The sequence below is a fragment of the Coenobita brevimanus genome, chromosome 83 (assembly GCF_032717465.1).
Source record: "Coenobita brevimanus isolate Jiangsu-jjx chromosome 83, ASM3271746v2, whole genome shotgun sequence".
In the NCBI taxonomy this organism is placed as follows: Eukaryota; Metazoa; Arthropoda; class Malacostraca; order Decapoda; family Coenobitidae; genus Coenobita; species Coenobita brevimanus.
The window spans coordinates 10,002,918-10,028,411 of NC_137036.1; positions in this window are offsets into that span (position 1 = coordinate 10,002,918).

Below are 25,494 nucleotides of genomic sequence, written 5' to 3' on the forward strand. Positions count from 1 at the left end.
TGATTCTACAATCAGCCATACTTCCGCCAGCCCACGTCATGGACACGCACCAAATATATCTTTCATAACCACAGTAGAAGTGTTACAGCACATCATCGCGGTGAATTATGATCACAGATAACGCCGGTTATATACCCTGCTAATAGCAGCATAGATATTTCTAACAGTTAACACTTACACGACGTGGGGTGTCAGTGAGACAAGTAAAATCGTCTGCCATTTGCCAGGGTAAAATCCTTAGGTAGGGCGCCAGTCGTTAAAGGGTTATGATATGCTCAGTTTGTAGATACTGTATCGTGCCTTTACCTTAACGAGAAATTTAAACCGGTTGAAGAGACCTATAGGCTATATACTGGTTAATGATACTTGGATGATAGGGACGGTAGTTTTAGTCGGCAATAACTATTCTTTCCAAGAGAAAAACAAAATACAAGAGAGAGCCAAATTCAAGATCCGATCATTTCAAGGTGCTTAGACACACTGCATTTGAAAGACTGGAGATCACAGCTAGCAGGAAATACAGACAGAGGGAGACAGTTCCAGAATTGACCTGTTGCATAAATGAGGGACTGGGAGTAACGGATAACTCTTGCATTAGAGAGTTGGACAGAAAAGGGTGGTACTGCTACGCACCCGTCGTAGAGGTGGAGGGATGCAAACAGACAGTTTAGAGGAGCAGTGACCACTGAAGTAGCAATAGAAGAGAGATAAAGATGCAACAGTGCGGCGAAGAGACAGAGATTGAAGGGAACCAGTAAGAGGAGGAAAGTTAATGAGACGAAAAGCCTTTGACTCCACCTATTGAGAAGAGCTGTATGTGGGAAGCCTCCCCACACATGAGAGTTGTACTCTACACAGGGGCGGATAAAACCCGTGTATAGAGTCAACAACTGTGCAGGGGTATAGAAGGAATGCAGTCGGCTAAGCACCTAATTTTACAAGAGATGTAACATGATCTTTCCAAGATAAGTCCAGAGTCAATGAAACCCCAAACATGTTCAAGGATGATGGGGGATTAACCCACCGCGCACTTGTGCCATTAAACAACGGTCTGATATAATTTCGTGGCCAGTGCCAGTGCTGTGTTAAAATGGATTAAAATAAAAAAATCACTGTGACTGCATTTTTCAAGATTTGTGGGTAAAAATTGGCAGGCATGTATGGTAACTATTCTTCTGCCATCTCCCAGGCTGTCAAGGCCATACATTCACTTGCTCCCCCTCTCACGCTCGCTCTGCCTCACTCTGCCTGTATGCCTCACCCAGTGCTGTACAGACGTCGGAATAAGTTCGTTTCCTTTTGCGTGGACTAAGGTGTTTGTAACACTGCACGGTGGAGAGGTATCCCCTCCTCCTCCCTTCCCTGTTGTCCCATACTCCTACCCAAACCTCCCCACTTTTCTCTCCGACCCCATAACCCCTCCCGGTACCCTCCATACTCTCGCTCACAGCCAGCTAGGGTTACCGTACTTCTGGCACCTCTCTAATTTCGTGTAATCCAACTATTAAAGGAATACTACAGTATTTATCATAAACATCTCTTTCGACCGCCATCTCTCACACATCTTGTTTCCATATAGAATATTTTATGAAATAATTTTTATCTTGAAGATACCAGTTACGATGTCTGGAAGTATTACCTTACACGTTTCGTAATGGAAATGGGCTTAGCACAGAATAATAAACTTTCCTGCCTCTATTTTTGCCTTAGTTTCATTTCCATCTAGACATAAGGTATGACGGAATTAAAGATTCTCTAGATGTTTTTCTAAAATTATACAAAATGCTAATTATGACCAATAGATTTGTCACGTGACAAGAACTATTTTAGCGCAGATGGCAGTACAGCCTAATATTGCTTCTGGTCTAGCTTATGTCAGTTGTAGAATGAAAAAAATATATGCTACATACTTTTTCATTATAATTTATATGCAGTATGTGCCAACAATCGTATTACCTTCTTCAAAGGCAAAGGTGGTAAAAATGGTTTAACATAAAACATATTTATTAATACTTCAAAGGCAAAGGTGGTAAAAAATGGATTAACATAGAATTTTACACAAAACAGTATAATTTCAATACATTTACATTTTAATGTATAGGCAAGCGATAATATGTAGGCGTTCAGAAACATCATTTTGATCCACCACATAATAACATATTACCAATATACACAAGAGATAAGTGATTAATGAATCATGTATTTATTTTAACAGTACTTTACTGACTCAAAAGTAATAACACGTTTTTCATTATGTAAATATTATAGTAAGATACATTTTAGTTTCATTCATATATTATAGGCCTTGTGCAAACAACCTCGTTGTGTTTTAATAGCCAGTCCATCCCCCCTCCTTGGCCAAGACCTCCGCGAGTCTACATGGCATTGATGACACCGTGTTGTAGATGATGTGTTGGTTAATACGGAACCTTTCCCATTCAGCCATAGTCTGTTGAAGGAGGGCCTGGGACGTCCTCTCTTGACCTTGTTCCCATGACTGCACAATATACCCCCAACAGTCTTCTATCGGATTAAGGTCGCAGCTCTTACTGGGCCAATCCAGAAGGTCGATGTCCCGTTGTTCATCAAACCACCGCCGGATGATATGAGCAGTGTGGATGGGACTCCTATCCTGTTAAGGAAGATCATATACATATAAAACACGATGGTGCAAATATCATCAATAATCCATTGTATTATAGTTTTCAATACATAATAAACATATTACCATACATAATTATATTGTATATAAATAATGTATTCACAGCAGTGTCCTGTCGAACCAATATGCATCCAAGACTTACATATGTTAATTGTGCATCTGTTTAACTGACAAGTACCATATGAGTTACTTAAAAATTTACATAATAAAATGCGGTGAGGATCTGTTCCTTCTCCCCTTTGGGGCTAAGATGCGAATGAATGTGTTTGAATGGATGAGTAACGGGAAGTGTGTCATCCTGTCTCGGCTACCTCCCTACCCTTGGGGGAAGCAGCCTAGGTATATAGATAGATAGATAGATAGATAATTGTCACGTAATATGTGATATGATATGATGTAAGCTACATGATTTACCTGCATGAACATAATCCTCTCTGGGTAGAGCAACGCCATTGCTCGCACAGTAGGCACCATCACCTCTTCCAGTATTTCTAAATACTTGTCCGCTGTGAGGCGTCCCTCAATGCTGGCCAGTTCTCCTGCACCGTAAAGATGGATCCATCCCCACACGTTGCACGTTACGTGTCCACTCCTTGTGATATCATAAATATTAATATGATCATATCTGGTTCCAGGTTGCCGGTAGCAATGTAGAGGGCCATGTGTCGTCGATGCAAATGTCTTTTCATCAGAGAAAAACCTTCCCCATTAATCCAAACCGTCGTTTATATGGACTTGAGCAAAAGCCATCCGGTTTGCACGATGATCGTCTGTTAGTTTTCCCTTCGTTGCAGGGATCCGGTGGGTTATTCCAGCCCGTTTCAGTCGGTCTCGTACTATATCATCTGATACATCAAAGGGTAGAGAGTCCCGGATGGCCCTGGCATTGTTAATTGGGGTATTAATTGCCTCAAGGATGATTGTCTGGTCTTGTTCTCGGGTAGTCTTTCTTGGTGCTCCACATCTCGGTTTGTCACACAGATCTCCCGATTGCTGCCACCTTCTCCACCACTTCCTGATGGTTGGCCGTGACAAACCCAGTTCCCTTGCACAGTCGTCCGTTGACATTCCCAAAAGCATCAGTCCAACTATTTGCCCCTGGAGAGCAACTCTGTCATATACCCGAGCCTGAGCCATAATAAGCGCGATATGGATACTCAATGCGGGTGGGTTCGGTAGCTTTATGAGAGAGAGAATTCTACTCCCTTGACAATGTTTCGGTATGAACCTTTCGAGTTTCAATGGAAAGTGAATCAGTATGAAGCGCTCTAGTCATCCTTATACTCGTATGCACGGTTTTCAGCGAATAGTTTATATTAATGCATTCCTCTCTCTCTCTCTCTCTCTCTCTCTCTCTCATATACAGTGCTTATATAATATATATATATATATATATATATATATATATATATATATATATATATATATATATATATTGCCAGACGCCAAAATCCCATAAGGGGTGGCCATTTGACATTGAGTTATTTATTTTACGGGGAGGGGCACTAACCTTCAACCAACCCACTTGTTGACACGTAGGGAGCACGTATGGTTTGGTTATATGGTTACCACCCAGCGTTGTAAATGGTTTCTTGGCTTACAGGAAACCATTTGGCTTGTCACTCAATGTAAAGCCACCCTTAAAGGAAAGAAAAGCAATAAGGACAGGAAAGATCGGAGAAATAGGAAGAAAGGAGGGCAGACACAAAAAGAATGATAAGGGCTAAGGTAGAAGTAGGCAGCACTACACCAAGTGAGTGGATAATGGTCGCCACCATCTACCACCAATACACACACACACACACACATATATATATATATATATATATATATATATATATATATATATATATATATATATATATATATATATATATATATATATATATATATATATATAAGCAGAGTGTGTATAGGCTATTGCAATAGCAATTTCTGGCGCCGGAGATCTATTTCGATATCCCAGTGGTCGCAGCAGTTTGGGAGATCGTGGGAACGGCATGTCTCTTATCCCACGGAGTCGTGTCATTTATCTTATATACTGGGGAGTAATTGGTTATTCTGACAGAGGTGGGAGGAGTGACATGGGTAACCTATTCAGATTCGGGCTTGTGGGATGGCATCGGCTGTTGAAAGAGTCGCCGTTACCAATACATACACACAATAGTCCGCTGGATTAGTCCTCAAAATCGCTAGATAGTTGCTATATGGCATAAAATGCTGGAATCTCTGTTGACAATTAGGTGCATCCCTTCAAATGTAGAATTGGATGGCTTAATTCCCGAGAAAGTAGCTAGCATTCATGTCACTTGATCTCATATTTTCCGCTAGATCGAAGTAATTATTTCTAGTTCTAGCGGTAACTGAGCTACATTGGCAACACTACACACTGTAGGTGTAGGGAAATCTAGAGCATCGAGCGGTACGATGTCTATGGGTGACCCTGGCTGGTGATGAGGCATATAATTATGCCCGCAGGTGTGAGGAAAGATAAGGACCCACTCTGGGGTTCTGTGCAACATCTCCACCCACACCCACACCCTTGTCCTAACCAGCGGAAATTAATGACGTCACCGTAACTGATAAGGTGTGATATCCCAATGGTCGTAGTCAGACTACGCTATACGTGTGTGTGTGTGTGTGTGTGCTTCCATCCCTGTGTCACTTCTATAACACTGTTCCATTTTTTCACCTGCGTGTTTTCCTCCTCTCTGCTTCAGTTTCTCCTCTCACTCACTTTTTTTTTTCAGTATTTCTCCTGATTGTTGTTACCATTTCAAGTCTCTCTCTCTCTCTCTCTCTCTCTCTCTCTCTCTCTCTCTTCCGGAATAAAGAGATTGTTCTCACAGTCTATATCTCCTTAATACGGCCACTTCCTGAGTTGCTGTGGAATTTTGGTCGCTTGAAAAAGACATACGTCGATTTAAAAAGAGTTCAGGAGACTAAGGTATCAGGTTCGCCTGGGGGTTGTGGGACTTTTCTAGCAGAAACTCGTAGACTACGAGGTCAGCTAATTAAAGTGTTTATAATCTGATTGGGTTTCACAATCGTTATATAGAAAGTTGCTTACTCTTAACACGGACTCGGCACACAACCATGGTTGGAAGCTGTAAATGAAAAAAATTACCAGCAGAATTACGTGAAAACTTTTGCACGTGCAAGATCTGCTCCACATGGAACTGACTCAACATGGACGTTGTTAACACTACAGTAGAGAAGTTTAAGGGATTCATCGGCAGGATCTTACACTAGAATAAATGTGAACTGGATATGCATTCCCAGGCAAACAAGAATATCTCCACGGTATGGGCTGCATAGTCATTATCCTAACTTTTCCTTGTAACTCCTCTCTCCCTCTGTGTGTGTGTGTGTGTAAAAGAGGTGTCTACTACCGCAACATTTAATCACAGCAGATTTATTGTGTGTGTGTGTGTGTGTGTGTAAAACAGGTGTCTACTACCGCAACATTTAATCACAACAGATTCATTCTATGTATGTGTGTGTGTGTGTGTGTGTGTGTGTGTGTGTTAAAGAGGTGACTACTACCGCAACATTAATCACAGCTGATTTATTCTCTCTCTCTCTCTCTCTCACTATGCAGTAAACTTTTTCCTAACTTGGATTATGATATATACTTTACTATTCCTTTATTAGCTGTTCGGACTACAGGTAATTTGAGAGGTGCCAGAAGTACGGTAACTCCTAGCTGGCTGTGAGCGAGAGTATGAAGGGTACCGGGTGGGGTTATGTGGTCGAAGAGAAAAGGGGGGGGGAGTGTGGGACTATGAGGAAGGGTGGAGGAGGGGATACCTCTCCATCGAGCAGTGTTACAAACACGAAAAAGGAAACGAACTTATTCCGACGTCTGTACATAATGAAGGCATTATGTAAATATTTTCATGTAAGTGTAAGTTGTAAATATTTTCTTGTAAGTGTAAGGACTATATAGTGAAGTCAAGTTGTAAATACCTTCTTGTAAGTGTCAGGACTGTACGTAATGAAGTCAGGTTGTACCGATCTTCAAGTAAGTGTAAGATAGTGCATTCACAGTGAGAAAGACACGCAAACTTTTATAGATGTTGAAGTAATAAGTAATCAGAAAAGTGTACTGAACATTGCTATACCTTCCCAGCATAAATACCTGAGTATACCGTACATAGAAATGGCTTTCTCTCACCTACGTGGTGAGCGTGACATAGCGGTTATACCTGTATACAAGTATGCAGGACTGAACAAAACTCATTTCCGAGCCTCGGTGAGCATTTTAATGGTGAAATTCGTTGTTTCCACATCAAGATCTATAATTTTAGCCAAAAATAAGGGTCGAAAAATGGCCGGCACTGGGGCGACCCATAGGGCTAAAAATAGCTGGCATGCGGCAGGTTAAGCTGAATATTAATAAACATTAGTGAGAACACCTGTGGAAAATTTTGTCGGGTTGATAGGTGTAAGAACTGAGTCCTTGAATCATTAAACTCTGTCTCTATTTTAGTGTATATTAAAATGTAAAAGGTGTTAAAGCACAACCAAGAATATACTACATGCCGAGTTATAGAATCCTCCCCGATGTTCTAATTTTACAACTATTGACTGGTGTTTACAATCATCAAAGGTATAATAGACCAATTATGAAAATTCTCAAACAGTGAGCATCGGATCTTACCACTGGGATAGCCTAAATGACTGAATGAAATTAGTGTAATTTTTCTTATTTGGCAGATACGACCGTATAAACATATTTGTGGAGGCCAGGAATGGACACGTCACTGTGAACGTTTGGGGGTGGATCTCTATCCATGGCATGGGTGACACTGTCACGATAGAAGGGAGATTCAGTGCAGCAAAGTACCATTGATATATTGCAGAATGTTTTCCTTCCCTCGCTACAACAGCTCAACTATCCATTTCCTCCTGGTCCTCTCACTTTTGTTCAAGATCGCTGCTCCATACATACAGCCCACACAGTACAGGAGTGGTTCAGATGTAGAGAGGACCTGGAGCTGTAAGACTGGCCGTCTAAGGGTGTGGACATGAACCCCCATCGCAAATGTGTGGGCCAATACGGCAAACAGTTGGGAGCCAGAGATGGAGGGGACACCGGAGACACTCATGGCTCACACCAACGGCCAGTGGGAAATGTTCTGGAACAACCCACAGCTCATCCGGAATCATGTTGCCTCCATGCCTGACAGGCTGTGGGCCATCATAAAAAATGAGGGTGGATGGACGTGCTATTAGTTGTTTCTAGCACTGTAAACTTAATACGAGGGAACATATATTGTTTTGTTCAACAAATGTTATGGGATTATCAATTAAGATTGCATTATTTCATACTTTGGTTATTTCTGTTTACATAAAAGATGTATTCATCTTTCGTCTACAATGGAACTGTCAGGACTCTAAAATATCTTAGTACATAATAGCTAGCAACATACATATATAGTCCAGAGGTTAGGTCAATGTCAAACCTAGGGGCCAAAAGGAAATGATGTTAGCACCTTTCCAGAATGTCTCATACCAGCACAATAGCCCACAAACAGCGCCTCGTGACCATACACACACACACAGGCTTCTAGGACATTTCAACAACAGTATAGCGCACGTGACACGACCCCAGCTAAACGAGAATGTAGGAATCAGAGCTCAGAAAGGGACTGGCCTTAGAACCGGCAGGTAATGGAGAGAGCGAATAAGAAGAGGGGTCCAACTAGCCTTAGATAGTATATTAAGTTCCTTGTAATACATATGCTGCTCAACTTAGACTTTCTCTGAAGATAATTAATCAAGATCAACTCCCTGTATTCATCTTTAACTCCTCCTGCTCTTCAATTACCAAAATAACTTTAACCAAAACTCAAGACTCACCTATTACAAGATTAATGAGTTACATATATATAAATGGTGGCTACGAAGTTCCAACATTAAATGGTGGCAGTAACGATCGACTCTACGTCTACGAAACATCATTTCTAAAAAATCAGGCGAAACTGTAGCCAAGGTCAGCTCCAGTTCTACAACTGATTCTACATTACTACAATTCTACAATCAAGCAAGTGAGTATACAATAAGAGGAACGAGTCTACGAGTCTACGAGCCTACAAGTCTACGAATCTACGAGCATACAGTAGCAACAACGAGTTACAAGTGAGGACCAACAAGCTCTTCGATTAACTACAAATAACAAGTCTACAAGACAACTCTGTAATCTTCTTCATGCAACTTCAAGCAGGAGCAAGAATAAAAAACAAAACTAGTAGACGAAAAGCAAGAACATAGCAACAAGCACTAGATTCCCAATGTTCTCTCTCCTACCGCCCCTCTACCTCCATTGCAGACGCAGAGGTCAAGACACATGGCAAACACCAGAGCCACATTTATAACGCATCTTACTCACCTTTCTTCACTCAGGTGACTCATCGCTACTCAGTTACTCACCAAAGCTACCAGTGTGGGAAGCCGACGTCACCATGTGTATCTGCTGAGACGACGTCGCCATGCGTGTTTGCTGAGACAACGCCACCCCAATCAACGTGTGACTGACACCAGGCACTTCTCACCCTCTACTCGTTACTCATTATTCACATAGCTCCTACTCATTCTCATTTATTTCCACAGTATTGAGTGGGAATTCGATGTTCTATGGTGAGATTCGCCTGTGACCACAGCTGTTAACCACTACTTTCATAGGGCCATGGAATTTCCTGAGTAATATCGTCCATCAACACAGCCCTAGAATTATCGAGAGGAGATCTTAATTCAACTCTGCGTTTATCTTCTGAGATCGACAGATGCTTCGACATGCCTCTCCGAGTGGCATCTGTATCAAGTGGGTGTAATTATACTTACTCATTTCTTCTCAGTGCTTAAATTAGGTACAATCAACTCCTTTACTTATTTATATATATATATATATATATATATATATATATATATATATATATATATATATATATATATATATATATATATATATATACACTTATACACTCATTATCTATCATTTATTACAACTCATTTACTCATCTATTTAGTTAGGACATAAACAAAAGACGTATTTCATAACACCATACCTTAGCAACATGAATTCTTTTTAGCTGAGTGATATGACAGGAATATTTTCGACTCCACCCATGTTAATACCAGATGATACACAGTTAGCGCCCACTGTAGATACACAATTAGGAGAGCACCAGGGCAACACACCCACCCTACAAAATTCACCACAAACTAAAACTAAAGAAACAAATACGTCAGTTCTAGATGATGATTGGCAAACCCCCTCTGATGTAGCAAGTGAGGACTTAGTCTCTGCCTTGCATACCTATGAAAATATACTTGACATAGTTCATCGTTCAGGGAAAATCTATTCCACTATTCCCTCACACAACGATAAACAAGTCCAAGTTAAATTAACAGAGCAACCAGTGAAAATGAATACCACGGATCAAGCTCAGACATTCGTTTATCATGAGAATAAAACTGCCCCGAAATTCTCTGGCACAGAAAAAGATCGCATTGACGTCATATCATTGGTCAATCAGTTCAAACAGATCTTCATTAAAAGACACATTGAAGATGAACAAGAGAAAATTGCTATTGTTTCTTCTTGGATTAGTCAGGAAAAGATGCCCAGCAGGAGACTTGCTAAGGTCAGATAAGCTCCTCAGAGCTAAGACATATGATGAATTTAAAACTGAATTTTTGAAGAAATTTTCTAGAAACATGAACTTTTTGCCAGGTATAATCCCAGAATTACATAGGATTGTAGATCTGGTAAGGGAGCACACTACAAATCATGTGCTCAGTGAAATAACTGCCGATGTCTCCACGATCAAAAGAACATTATTAGCTACCTTAGAAAACTCAAACTGGATAGCAGGAGATAGAAAGATGTCCCCAGACCTCGTCGTGGACATCATTGGTTATGTAGCTGCCTTGGTAAATTACCTGATAGAACCCTTAAGATTGCCAAGACGATCGCGTACACCCCAAGTATGTGCTTACTAGACTTAATGAACGAGGTAGAGATGTAGTGTAGCAAAGCAGGGGTGATCGAACCACAATCACATTCTAGTAGAATGAGAGTGCCTGAGACAGTATCAGCTGTAAAAACAGCTACAACTACCTCAGACAGAGAACAAAATCGATTTTGACCCGAAAGCAGGCAGAGCAAACAACCAAACGTGTCGAGGCATCGATCACAAACACCAAGCCACAGGCAGTTTCATAAGTTCCCGCGCAGCCCGAGCAGATCTCGCGCCACACACACCACTAAATATGGGAAGTCATCTCGTAGATCACAGTCAGGAGATAGGTCCATTCTGTGTCATTATTGTGCAAAACCAGGACTCACAAGGAATGAATGCTTAATCAAAACAAAAGAGGATAGACAAAAGACACAAAGATTTGGTCCCTACTGTACGCATCATCGGTGCCAAGGGCACTGGACCAGTAACTGCAAAACAGTAGACAAACTAGTGTCCATTCTCAAATCAGGGGAAGACCAAGTCACGACAAAAAACGAACAAACGTAAAGAAAAGCAAGTCTGAAATTCACATAGGAGGCATGCTGGGAAATGAGTGTATCTTGATACCAGCTGTATGTGAGGATCAAAACGTTTCCTTATTTTTAGACACAGGCTCTCCAATGAACTAAATAACACAAGAAGAAATAAATAGAACTTTTAAAAATAAGAAGAAAGTAACTTTTCTGGAAGAAGCTGATTTAGACTTATATACAGTAGATGGCAAACAAATCACGGTAAAAGGTATGATACGGTTAAACATCAGTTTCACAGACTACAACACCAATCTCTGCATTTTTTTCTATATCGTTGAAAACTTAGCAATTAAAGCTCGTATGTTACTGGACTTAAGATGCATGAGAACAGAGAAAATAACTTTACTCCCACAAATGAATGGAATAGACTTTGATAATGAATTCAAAGAGACAATACCATCAGAGTCCTCACCGATTAGTAAAAGAGAACCAGAAAGAATTGGTAATATTGAAAGCTTAAACAAACATACACAAACATTATTCTTCGTGCCCAAACGAAATGGAGAAATGTGTGTGGTAGTAGATTACCGTAAACTAAACAACCACACAATCCCAAACCGATTTCCCACGCCATTGCTAAACGACATCCTACAGAATACTGGACCAGAAAATAATGTATTTTCCACGATCCATCTGCTAAGTGGTAATTATCAAATTCATGTAGATCAGGAGTCACATAAATACACTGCCTTTTCCACAAATAGAGGACACTATCAGTATAGAAGGATGCCAGTGGGACTGGACAGCTCCGGGCACATTCCAGCATCTTATGAATTACGTATTGTCCGGAATTTTAGGACAAGAAATATTTGTTTATCTTGACAATATTATCATCGCAACGAAAGATATCACAGAATATCTCCAGAAATTAGACCTACTCTTACAAAGGCTTGGTGATGCTGGTTTAAAAATTAAGATTTCTAAATGCAAATTTTGCTTTAAGGAATTAAATTTCTTAGGCCACAAATCAATTTCTAATTGTATTCACACCACTGATGACAAAATACAGGCAGTGAGAGATTTTCCTGAACCCACTACGAATGACGAAGTTAGACAATTTTTAGGTCTAGCTGGGTACTATAGGTCATTCGTACCACAGTTCTCTCATATAGCCTTTCCTCTATTCCAGCTGCTCAAAAAAGATGCTATATTCCAATGGGAAAAAGAACAAAAACAAGCATTTAACAAATTAAGAATTAAACTAACAAATGCACCTTGGTTGGCAAATCCGGATTTCACAAAATCATTTATTATATGTACAGATGCATCAGTTAAAGGATTAGAGGCTGTACTGATGCAAAAAGATAAAAGAGGAAAGAATCAACCAATTGCATTTGCCAGCAGACAAATAAAAGGTGCAGAGAAAAATTATTGCACTACAGACTTATTGGCACTTGCAGTGGTTATTGCATTATAAAAGTTTCGAGATTTATATATAGTTACGAAATACACTTATTCACAGACCATAAACCGCTAGTGGGTATGTTCAACGAAAATCTACTTTCTAGGAGGAGAGCAAGATGGAAATGTACAGTCGAAGACTACAATATCCATATTCATTATATACAAGGTAAAATGAATCTAGTAGCCGACGCATTATCTAGAAACCCGAACACAATTCAGGTCGCGGCATTAGATCTCAAAAGAGACATCCCAAACCACGATGATATCGCAAAAGCACAAAGACTTGGTCCAATATGGTCTAAAGTTATATACAAGTTAGAAAGTGGAGATGACATACAATTACCCAAACTACATGTACCACTCGAACAATTCACAATAGTCAGTAATACTTTATACAAGATCAACCCAGGACAACCAAAACGCCAAAGAAATACTAACCAGTTGGTAGTACCTAATGACATGATACCCCAAGTATTACGAATGATACACGATAGCCCACATGCAGCACATCCTGGAAAAGATAGGACATTCAAACAAGCCAAGATGTTATATTACTGGCCATCATTACGAAAAGATATAAGCAGCCATATAGGCAGATGTGAATCATGTGCAAAACACAAAGGATACCCAATTTCACCTGCACCGATGGGTAACTACCCTGTACCACATCAACCATGGGACGTTGTCGCTGTTGATTTACTCAAGATGCCATTATCATACAATAATAACCAATACCTATTCGTAGCAACGGATCATCTTCCCCGTTATGTAATTTTAGCTCCAATTAAAGATAAAACAGCAGAGACAGAAGCAAAGGCAATAATAGATAATGTAATATGTCGCTTTACTACCCCAAAGGTACTAATAAGTGATAATGGAGGAGAATTTAATTCTGATATATTACAAGAAAAATGTAAACAATACAATATCAAAAAGGTTAACGTTTTGGCCTATCACCCAGCATCTAATGGGTTAGTAGAGAGACAAAACAAAAAAGTATTAGATGTGCTACGACACATTCTCAATGAAAATTATGCAAGCTGGGATGATTGGATTCCCAGAGTAGAAGCCTCAATTAATGGATCTATAAATAAATCCATAGGTGACACACCACATTTCATTATATATGGGACAGATAAAAAACTACCATATGAGCTCCTAGAAGGTGACAGTCTGCCCATATACAATTACGATGATTACTCTAAACTTCGTTTACGTGAATTGCAGGACATTCACAAAAGAGTAAAAAAACAATTAACGATGTCCAAGGAAGAAATGATGGAGGCATTTAATATAAAGGCAAGAGACTTGCTTATCAGTTTAGGAGATATTGTTTATGGTATCATTCATACGAGAGACAATAAATTATCCCCAAAATTTGAGGGCCCATACGGAGTAATTAACATAAAAGCAAACGAAGTTTTAATTAGGTCACTGTCAAGTGGCGAAGAGAAACAAGTTCATATTAACCATTTGAAACGAGTTTCAAGGGAACTATCCAGTAATCATACAGCCTTGGATACAACCGAACAACCGAAAGTAACTCATGAAACCAATCAAGAAAACAATAATTACAAAAATAAATTAAGGTCATATATCAAACAATCAAACATAGGTGCAACTGTTCGAATAAAATCTACAGTACACCATTTACGAGATTTAAATATCGATTTAAACTCCTTCTATAAATAAAATAACAATCAAGTTATTGTTCTACGTTAGTCAACCATAACGCACATCATCGCTATCATCGACCACAGCATGAGCATATTAGAAAATTAATAGATTTTTTTTTTTGTCGGTAGGTAACGATGAAGGGACTTATGCTATGGATTCTCCTCTACATAGCAAGAGGATATGCTCACTTAGACCCCCAACACATAGTACGGCAAGGATGCCTCATGGCTCCAACGGCCACGACGCCAATCGTAAAAGATGTAATGAGTACTGAAATCAGTCTGGATTACTTATGAATTACCTTCTTATCTAGAAAACATCACGAGACCCATGAGAACCCTGAACTTCATGATAGGAGGCTTATGTTTGAAAGCACATAACACAAAGGAAGTGGATGAAATAGTGAAGGTAGCGAAACTGAAAATAGAACAGGCGAAGTCAACTATGCTCATCATGATCCACGATCTCCCATGTCATGGAACGGAGGTATTGAGCGACAAGAGCATCACACGTACTCGCCGAAAGCGCGGTTTGTTCGACCTGGGTGGTGCAGTTCTTGGGAACGTCTTTGGATTGGCTACAGAGGAAGGCTTTCAAGAAATAAATAACAAATTTAATAAAATAGCTCAGGTACTAACATACCAAGATAAATTCATCGCAGGACATAACTCAGCAATGAAGACAATCGTGAAAAATCTGAAAAAGGCGAAAAACATAGCTCACGAAAGTGAAGATAAAACAAATGACATGGAAGGTAACATAACACTTTTCCAACACTTCTCCATCATCACGGAACACATTGACACAATTCTACTGCAATTAGGCATCGTTACAGGGCACTTATGCAAGGAATTTCGAATGCCGGTGATGGCAAGATCACAATTGACTTAGTTCCAGTTCATGAGCTACGTCAGATAATTAGTTAAGGAATACATAAACATAAATTGAAGCCTTTATTCCAAAGTAGGGAATTCATGCGATATTATCCATATTTAGAAGCAACACTAACACCAACATCAGTAGTAGTTCATGTACCATTCATAACTGACGACCTGTTCACAGTATACCAAATACACCCCTTCCCTTCTAAGAATAATAACACTTTGGTCATCGTCAACATCAACACAGACACCGAACTCATCATGGTCTCCAAGAAACGGAACACTGTCACTTTCGCAAGTGAATCAATGATTGAACGAAAGTGCTGCACATCCTTACATGCTGTTCACCTTTGTCCTGCGTACATTTTCACGTCTCAGCCTACTGAAACAGTCTCTTGTGAAATGGCTATCATAAGAAATCACAATATTCATAATCATTGCAACTTCACTTTTGCTCCAGATAAGCTTGTACACAATCAATGCATCAAAAACTCACATTTTTTTTTATTTAACTCATAACACATCAGTTTACATAATCTGTCCAGATATACCACCATCTCATACTTCAGCATCAGGATTATACATAGTACCAGACTACTGTGCGGTATTTACACCGTCCATGTCCACTTTATTCACCATCAATCACCACGCCATTCTCAATCATACACACAAACATTTCCACCCACTACCTAATATGGACTTAAACATGAGCACAAGTATTAAGCTGACTTCATCTAAGTTTGAAACTATGCAACTGATCAATGGAACAATGAAGCCCTGGAAAGATCTGAGTTTGAGTATGTTCAACCCATATTATGTGTATAGCCCAGCACCTACTGTCTTTATAATCTTCTGTAATGTATTTGCAGTAGTGCTGTTCGCAATGCACAGAATGCATGCAAGAATTGCAAATTTGGAGTCAGTATTTAGTGGAGGTAGAAGCATTCAAGTTAACCCCCTTGAATGAAGTGTACATATTTTGTATATAGTATTAATTTTATTTTTTAAAAAGAAGAAGAATGACATGATATAGAAGTATACCTGTATCATTATCTCTGTATGAAACATTAATAACTCTTACCATAATCTTAATTTTGAATTATTATTATTATTTTTTTTGCATATATGCATTTTACTATTATATATAAACATCTTATAAAATGTCATACAATAACCAATTTAACCATGCTACATATATTCAATTATGTATACAACTTGTTTAAATTGTAATATTACTGGATCATTGCAATATTACCATGAATATTTTATCTATACAATATTATAATCAATATTATGTATTAAGAGTGAAGAAGAAGAATATTATGTATTAATAAATTAGCATATGTCAATGATAATTGCTGTCGGAGGACCACCAGCTGCATGACCGAGCGATGTCACGACTCTAAAATATCTTAATACATAATAGATAACAACATACATATATAGTCTAGAGGTTAGGTCAATGTCAAACCTAGGGGCCAAAAGAAAATGAGTTAGCACCTCTCCAGAATGTCTCATACCAGCACAATAGCCCACAATCAGCGCCTCGTGACCAAACACACATACACACACACAGGCTTCTAGAACAATTCAACAACAGTATAGCACACGTGACACGACCCCTGCTAAACGAAAATGTAGGAATCAGAGCTCAGAAAGGGACTGGCCATAGAACCGGCAGGTAGTGGAGAGAGCAAATAAGAAGAGGGGTCCAGCTAGACTTAGTTAGTATATCATGTCCCTTGTAATACATACGCTGCTCAACTTAGACTTTCTCTGAAGATAATAAATCAAGATCAACTCCCTGTATTCACCTTTAACTCCTCCTGCTCTTTAATTACCAAAATAACTTTAACCAAAACTCAAGACTCACCTATTACAAGATTAAAGAGTTACATATATATAAATGGTGGCTACGAAGTTCCAACAGAACTAAAATGCCGGGCATAGTCACCGAGGGCATCACAACACCCCCAAAAGGAGTCTACAGAGGGGCAGACAGAGCTCGGCCCGACTCCTGGCAACAGGGACGTAAGTCTGCCTGGATCGCATGCCCCATGACCCCGAACTCGCCTGCCGTCACCATAGCAGGAAACAGAGACTACCTTGCGGGCGAGCTGACCCTCAACAGGATCGGGGTGGAGCTACGTCCTTACCTCCAAGCAGCACCCCAGTGATGGCCAGCAGCTGTGCCCTTTGTGAGATGGGCAGTAGCCACTCAGACATTCAGAAGACGGCCGGTAGCCGCTCGGAAGGCTTCCCAGAGACGGCCTACAGCCGCTCTGCCCTTCAGGAGATGGCCGGTAGTGACTCCCCCCTAAGAGCCATGGCCTGTAGCTGGGCCACATGGCAGGAGATGCCTGGTAGCCACCCCCTTGTCAGGTGTTGCTATACCCCCCTACAGGAACCAGCAACAGCCAGTAGCCATGCTGGGGAGAGAAGGGTAGGTCCCCTCTCCTCCTGTAGTTGCCTCAGAGGACAAGACACAGGCGACAGCCGGTAGCCATGCCCATCAACAGGAGACAGTTGGTAGCTGCTCCTTATCGGCATGTCATCCTCCACACAAGACTTCCGTGAAGACTGGTAGCTGCACTTTGCCTGCATCCCCATCAGGGAGTCAAAACCAGGCGACGGCCGGTAGCCGTGCCTACGACAAAGGGACGACCAGCAGCTGCCCTCGTTTCGTTGCCCACAGGAACCCAGCAACGGCTGGTAGCCGCATCAGCGAGGAACAGCAAGCCCCTCGCCCCCTGTGACTTCACTACGAGCCGGCATTCTGCCATCACACCTGCCGACAGGCGGGCGTGCAGACGACCCTACTGTCTGCCACCAGTCAGGCAACCTTCAGGAGGAATGCCTCAGCCCCAAGGACCCATGGAGAAGCACTGTGCTATCTCTAGGGTTATTCTCCGCCCAGCCAGCTCCAGGGGGGACCCTACCTGATGGACTCCAATGGAGGCTGACGCCGCAGCCTAATCCTGACGGCGTGCCCGATGGCAGGAAATTGCAGCCGACGGGCACCTGAGGCCGCCCCCAGGACCCCCAGGTGAAGCCTCTCCCCACCCTGACGCAGACAACACTCGTCCTCTGTCAGGCACCTGAGTGAGCGTTTAAGGAAGCTCATCAGCCCCAGTCCCGAGGGCCGTACTCAAGTTCCCAGCCTTGACAGTGCGGGCCCTTCGCCACATGCAGCCCCGGACAAGAGAGGATGCCCCTACAAGTGATCCTGTGGCCGCAGGACACAGAGACCCTGGCAAAATTCAGCCCCCAACAGGAGCCGGGCTGCGAGCTCTTCCGCCGCCCTCTGCCAACGCCACCACCCTACCCAGTCCCGACAGTGAGTGACAGTGGAAGTGCGGTGACAGTGAAACAGTGACATGGACATTGGGCGGTGTGTTTAGATATTAGAGGGAAATTAAGTCCAAGATCTATCAGTGCTATAGTGACGGAAGTGTAGATCAACAGTGAAACAATGACACACTGAGAGAAGCCGAGCAGTAATTACAGTGACCTCAGTGTGTATCTCGGCTCTAGTAATATAATTCTTCCGCGACATAAGACCTATAGACGAGCTGCCCATGCTAAAAATAGTGTAGATATCCCTCAATGTGAAAGTGACCGATTCCCCTGCCCAGTACCATAAGTGCTGTTTATTGTGCTATTCACTTTTATCCAGAACTATTGTCCAAATAGCGATGATGTGCTGTAACACTTCTACTGTGGTTATGAACGACATATTTGGTGCGTGACAATGACATGAGCTGCAGGAAGTATGGCTGATTGTAGAATCAGTCATAAGCAAGTGTCTGAATAGCACCAGTTTGTATATACCAGTACTTAAACAGTCCGATGTTATTAATCCATACATGCATCGTTCGAAAACAGCTGCATTCAGTCTTATAAATGGCAAGACTCCTTTTAATATTGGAAACGGAGATGTAAAAAAAAGAGGTAAGTACAGATGTCTTAAACTGAAAAAAAGTCTGTTGTGGACGAGCGTGTGTGTATAGCAGGAGGAAGGGCGAGATAATTTTTGTCGATGGTGGATGGATGCTTTCTTGGTTGATGGATATGGCTGAGCCTGGAAAACTAAGGGAACTGAGAAATAAAAGGAATGTATAAATCACTTACTGACATTCTCACTCCCTTATTCACGATACCGGTATAGAATGACATCCTTGCGTATTTCATGTAATCAAACTGCACATACATTTCCATTCAAAATATATAATTCAAGACTGTAAATGGAAGCCCATACCGGTACTGACTTCACAGTGAGCACTTGCCAATCTGGTTTACGGCCAATGAAATCAAACTCTCCGAGAACGTCCTAATAATACATGACTCCAGACTGTCATCATTTATTAATGCTCAATATGTATGGTATAAACTTTCGACATACTCGTATGTCTGAAATGGTCGTCCATCAGCACTGTTCATACATGATGAGGCAGGCCGTTGACATAACCTGTGTTTGTTGACAATGCTTTGTGGAGGTTATTGGGTTCCACATCAACTGCTCTCCGCCTCTTCGCTGTCCACCACAGAACACTAAAGCACCTTTTACGGAAATGTGACAAAATGAATACTGCTTCTGAAACATTTTATGTACCATGTTTGCTTTTTTTTTGTCTTTTTGATATGTGCTTATTATCGTAGGCCTATTGCACTTACAGCTGGACATCCTTAGTGTCAAAATATACACATTCCTTTTTAATCTGTGGTGATAACGTTATCTACTGAGTTCTTTATGACCTGAGAGAGAGAGAGAGAGAGAGAGAGAGAGAGAGAGAGAGAGAGAGAGAGAGAGAGAGAGAGAGAGGTGATTTAGTTATGGAGGAATACCAAAATTCGTGTAGCGGGTGACATACAAATACAATAATAAATTACTCTTTTAGTGTTAATAGGAAAACAAGGTGTCGTTAACTTGAAACGATCCTCAGATAATGACTGACAAACTATCATCATGGTTGATACGAACAACCTACAGTAGCTGTCCGCCCGCCCGCCCCCCCACCCCGTCGCCGACCATGACGTTCACCTTGCCCCCCAACATCCTGAGACTTCCGTCCTCACTCCCCTCTCCCCCCACAACCACACACTGCCATCTATGGAATGAACTCGAGAGCCGATTCATGTTCACAACGTAGTTAGGGAGTTGTCTATCCGATTATTTTTTGAGCATTTATAAAACAAACCAACACACACAGGACAACACGAGCATTGCTCAATTCCTGTATACTACAAATAGGTAAATACACATTGCTGCCACATCTACCATACACCGTTACTGGGTGGCCCAGGCGGAAATGTTACAGGGTGTTCTGTTCCAAACAAACCAGTGCCGAGAAACTGGTGTTGTACCTATCGGTGGTGAAGGTTTCTAGAGATATAGAGGTTTGTTCAGTACCTGATTTGACAAATTCTATTACGTATGTGTTTCAGATGACTGAGTGAAAAGCATTAGTGTCGAAGTTCATATAAAGAGAAGGGTGATATCCTAGGATGAAAAACATATGGAGGCATGAAGCCTATGGACCAGATAAGGAAGGTGGTGAAGATAGTCCTGGAAGGTATGATATGGGAAAAAGTAACAACTGATGCACAATGACAGTCCAATATTGCAGCCACGATGCCCAATTTGTGATACCTTAACTTGTAACGATTGTAAATTGGCAAATAAATGTCCAAACATTGGTTGTTAGGTAAAAGGAATAGGAATAAATCAATCTTATACACATATGAACAACAAGAATAATTTAACACTAAGGTAAACCATATTATGTACTGTAATACGCAGGAGCGTCGCCATGGGGAGGTGGGGCGCTTTCGAGGGCTTAGCCCTCCCAAATATGTTTCTGCACTATGTTTATTCACAGATATATTTTGGAACAATAATTACTGCTAAGTGTAGCCCCCCAATCCTGAAGCTCACCCCAAATTTCCTGGCGACTGACCTGGTAATAGATCAGTGAATTTGGTAGTACCTGCGAGTTCCTATAATATGGCAAAGAAAAATCGATGGATACACCAAGTCATTTTTCCTTGTCAAAGATACCTCCCATTATAGGGTTTTCTTAATCATTGGGGTGTTATATTTGTCTTTGTTACATCCTGAAAGTGACATTATGGCTGATACTTTGCACTGATCTCTTTTTAGAGAGAAGCTGGACGAATGTATCTTGTGCAAGGAAAAACTGGACACAGTTGATGAAGCAGTAGTTGGTGACAAGGGTCGCAGGACACTGACAGAAGGAAGTGTTAAACGAGGTGATGGACTTCACGACATCACTGAAAGCATGTCCCATCTAAGGGTGCATAGTCAGTGCCTCACCAACTACACTCAAGGGACGACGATAGAAATGGAGAAAAGAAAGCACTCTGATGCACAAGAGGAATTTGGACCTCAGCAACGATCAAGTGTTTCTACCTTTATAAAGCAAAACTGCTTGTTCCGTGAAGGACCAATAAATGTGGATGCCAAAAACAAATACAGACAATCTGTTAGCAGAGTGGAGACTTGAGAATTTCGAGAAACTGTGATTGAGCAGGCATAAGAGTGAAACGACAGTTGGGAGTTGTAGTTGCAGATCGAGTCCATTGTGCTATCAATTTAGTGGCATCGGAGGCCAAATTTTATCGTACTTGTGCTCAAACATTTCTCCATATAAAAGCAAAGAGAGCTACAAGTGGTAGACCAGGTGATGAAGTTCGAAAGCAAGCATTCAGCAAGCTTTGTGACTATCTTGACAACAATGAAAAATGCCAGTATTCTGTGTCAGAACTGATAGAATACATGGAGAATTTCTTAGATGAAGAAGGGTATTCCTTAAAGTGGTTCAAGCAAAAACTAAAAGACCATTACGGAGATGGTGTCACAATCACAAGTATCACTGGAAAGTCGAGTACTGTTGGCTTCCGTGACTCAGCATACGGGATTCTTCATGACAGTTGGATGAAGGACAGGGTGATTGATTATGTCAATGAAAAGGTTAGAATTCTTGATATGGCTGCTGCAATCCTGCTACGTGATATTTGCATGACTGTGTATGATTGTGATGAATACCTTACGAAGGAAGGAACAATAATGAAAGTGTAATACCTGCCTCCCTGCTGAGATTTCTGAACAACTTGATCGATAGGAATGGGAAAAACCCTTCAGTTACAAAAAGAAGTGCAGCAATAGCCCATTCCATCATCACAACATGCAGGCCTACATCTTCTGTTTTGATAAATCATTATGCTGATGTTTTCGGTGAATTTCTTGCGCTTTAAAACCTATGCTTAGATACCTTATTTGACATTTTATGTATATTAATTATCTAGATATGGCAAATTTAAATATCGACAGCCATATTGGACGCCATCTTGGATTCTAAAGTTTCCTCAAACGGGATTTGCGGGGAGTTTTGATGTTATATAGAGCACTTATCTTGACTATTCCTGAAATTTTTTTTTTTGTTATGAAGTACTTCCACATTTTAGCTAATGCTCCTTGGCTAAGAGTTTGGCATTTATATCTTTATTTTTGCACGTAGTAATAATGTAAAGGACAAACTCACAGCTCCATCAGAGGTAAAAACAAGTAAACCTTCAAGTTAATCTTTATCTCCACTGGCATAGCTGGGGAAGGGACAGACAGGTTGCCTCTCTTGAAAGAGTATACTGGGGAAATTTTATACACATTGTAATTTGTCGAGAGAGAGAGAGAGAGAGAGAGAGAGAGAGAGAGAGAGAGAGAGAGAGAGAGAGATGCCATTTGCACGGCATACCTCACACTTGTTTCATAATGTGACCAAGCTTTTGTACGTCGCCGCTTACCTGTTGGATTGAATATCAACACACCCGAAGTAAATATCATATAATATTTAAGAACAGATCAGAGATAAATAGCATGTAAGATTGACGTGCTCCTGTAGATGGCCTGTCGTAATTCAGATTTGTTTTTCTAGGAACAACTACAGACATAAGGTGCTGTACTATCCATTGCGTGTCCGTCCTGCTAAAACAAATACATAACGAAAATTATTCTCGCAATCAAAATTTGTTGTAGGAGGAACAAGAGGAATGAGGACACTCTACACTGTCCTTTCCTTGTCCATCCTGGGAATGCTAATCACAGTTACAACAGGGTATTCATCGTAAATGTCTTCGTGTATCTCAGTCTGGGATCTTTTCAGCGTTGGTTGTACCTTCAGGCTCACCGTCCTTTCTAGTTTGTGCACATATGTGTGTCGGATCGCATATTGTTTAATCCTTTCAATCGCCGTGAGGAAGGCAGACCCCAAATACTGGATGATAATTTCCGATGCATATGACAAGGATAGAACATGTCTGGTCTGTTTTGTATCGTTGCTGACTGCACTGTGTAATATGGAGGCTGATCAGATTAAAAAACCATAGGAGGTGACTCATTATTTACTCGTAGCTTAGTCTTCCTTCAGTCAGGCGGTTTCCTTCAGCTTAGGGGATGTGTGTGCTAGTGAAGGGGTAATGAAGGCTGCAGCTCGTAAAGTCATTCCGGAATTAAAGACAATCGCCTGAAGGTAACAAGAATGAAATAGGAACCACGTTATCGGAGTGAAGGGGTTAAATTTCGAATCCCGAAAGGCAGGGCGAGCTTCTAGTGTTTGACAAAAGTTTCTAATGCATGTAACGATGAAAGAACGTGTCTGGCCTGTCAGCATCGTTAGTGACCACACACTGATAGAATGTAGGTTGATATCATCGTGTAACCTTAGACCTTAAATGAGTGGCTGTGGAAAATAGCGACCTTGTCTACACCGTCACGTTCTGTGTTCACAATGCAGCTGTTTGGTTCAATCCTCGTCAGCCCAGGAGGATATCTTTTACCACTTCCCTACTTATTCATTTTTGCTTCTGATGTGTACCGTTTGCAGATATATTTTTATTATACCGTTGTTATATACTGACATTTTTATTCAGCCTGGAGAGAACTGTGACAGGGTTAACTATCTATCTATCTATATACCTAGGCTGCTTCCCCCAAGGAAAGGGAGGTAGCCGAGACAGGACGACTCACTCTCCATTTACTCATCCATTCAAACACATTCATTCGCATCTTAGCCCCAAAGGGGAGAACGGACAGATCCTCACCGCACCACACCGCACAAGGGTCAACTGGGCAATGCAATCAGTGACATCCGCAGCAGGGCCCGACAGCAGAACTGGTTTACCCCTGCCACATCATAACAGACCCATCCCCTTACCCGCACCTGACCTGACTAGCTGCTCAGACCAAATGCGGGAGAATATCCCCTCAGGGCTGCGTCATCACTTATTCATTCACAATTTCTCTCCATTTATTTCTGTCACGCACAGCCACTCTTCCTTGCTCAACAGACATCCCTCTCGCATCCAGCGCTCTCTTCACACTGTCCATCCATCCTATTCGTGGTCTTCCTCTCAGCCTTACACCTCTCACATCAGATCTAGTTATCTTTTTCACCAATCGCTCATTATCCATTCTCTCCATATGCCCAAACCATTGCAACACCCTCTGCTCAACTCTACCAGCCATCTCCCGAACAACTCCAGTTCTCCTTCGCACTTCATCATTTCGGACCCGATCCATACGCGTCACTCCACACATACTCCTCAGACATCTCATCTCCATTACATTCAAACTTTTCCTCTCTGCTACACCCATATTCCATGTTTCAGCCCCATATAATGCAGTCGGTACCACAACACCCTCATACAGCCTTCTCTTTACATCCATTCTAAGCGAACGACATTTAAACACTTTTTTCATTCCTCCCAGCACCTTTCCTACTTCATTTATTCTAAACTTCACTTCTGCATCTATTCTTCCATCCACAGCAACATGTGACCCTAGATATTTAAAACAATCTACCTCCTCAAGCAACTCACCATTCAAAACTATATTCATCCCCCTACCATCTATCAACCTCGTACACTTCATCACTTTACTCTTATTCTCATTTACTTTCAATTTCCTCCTTTCACACACCCTTCCAAACTCCTCTACCAACTGTCTCAATCTCTTCTCTGAATCAGTCACCAGTGCAGTATCATCTGCAAACAGCAGCTGCTTCAGATTCCACTCTCCTCCATCAACATTTACCAGACTCAGACCACCTAAAACTCTTGCATTCACCTCCCTTACAACACCATCCATGTAAATATTAAACAACCAAGGCGACATCACACATCCCTGTCGCAGCCCCACTCTCACGGGAAACCAATCACTCACAGCATTTCCCACTCTTACACACGCTCTACTATTTACATAAAAACTTTTCACCCCTTTTAGTAACCTACCATCA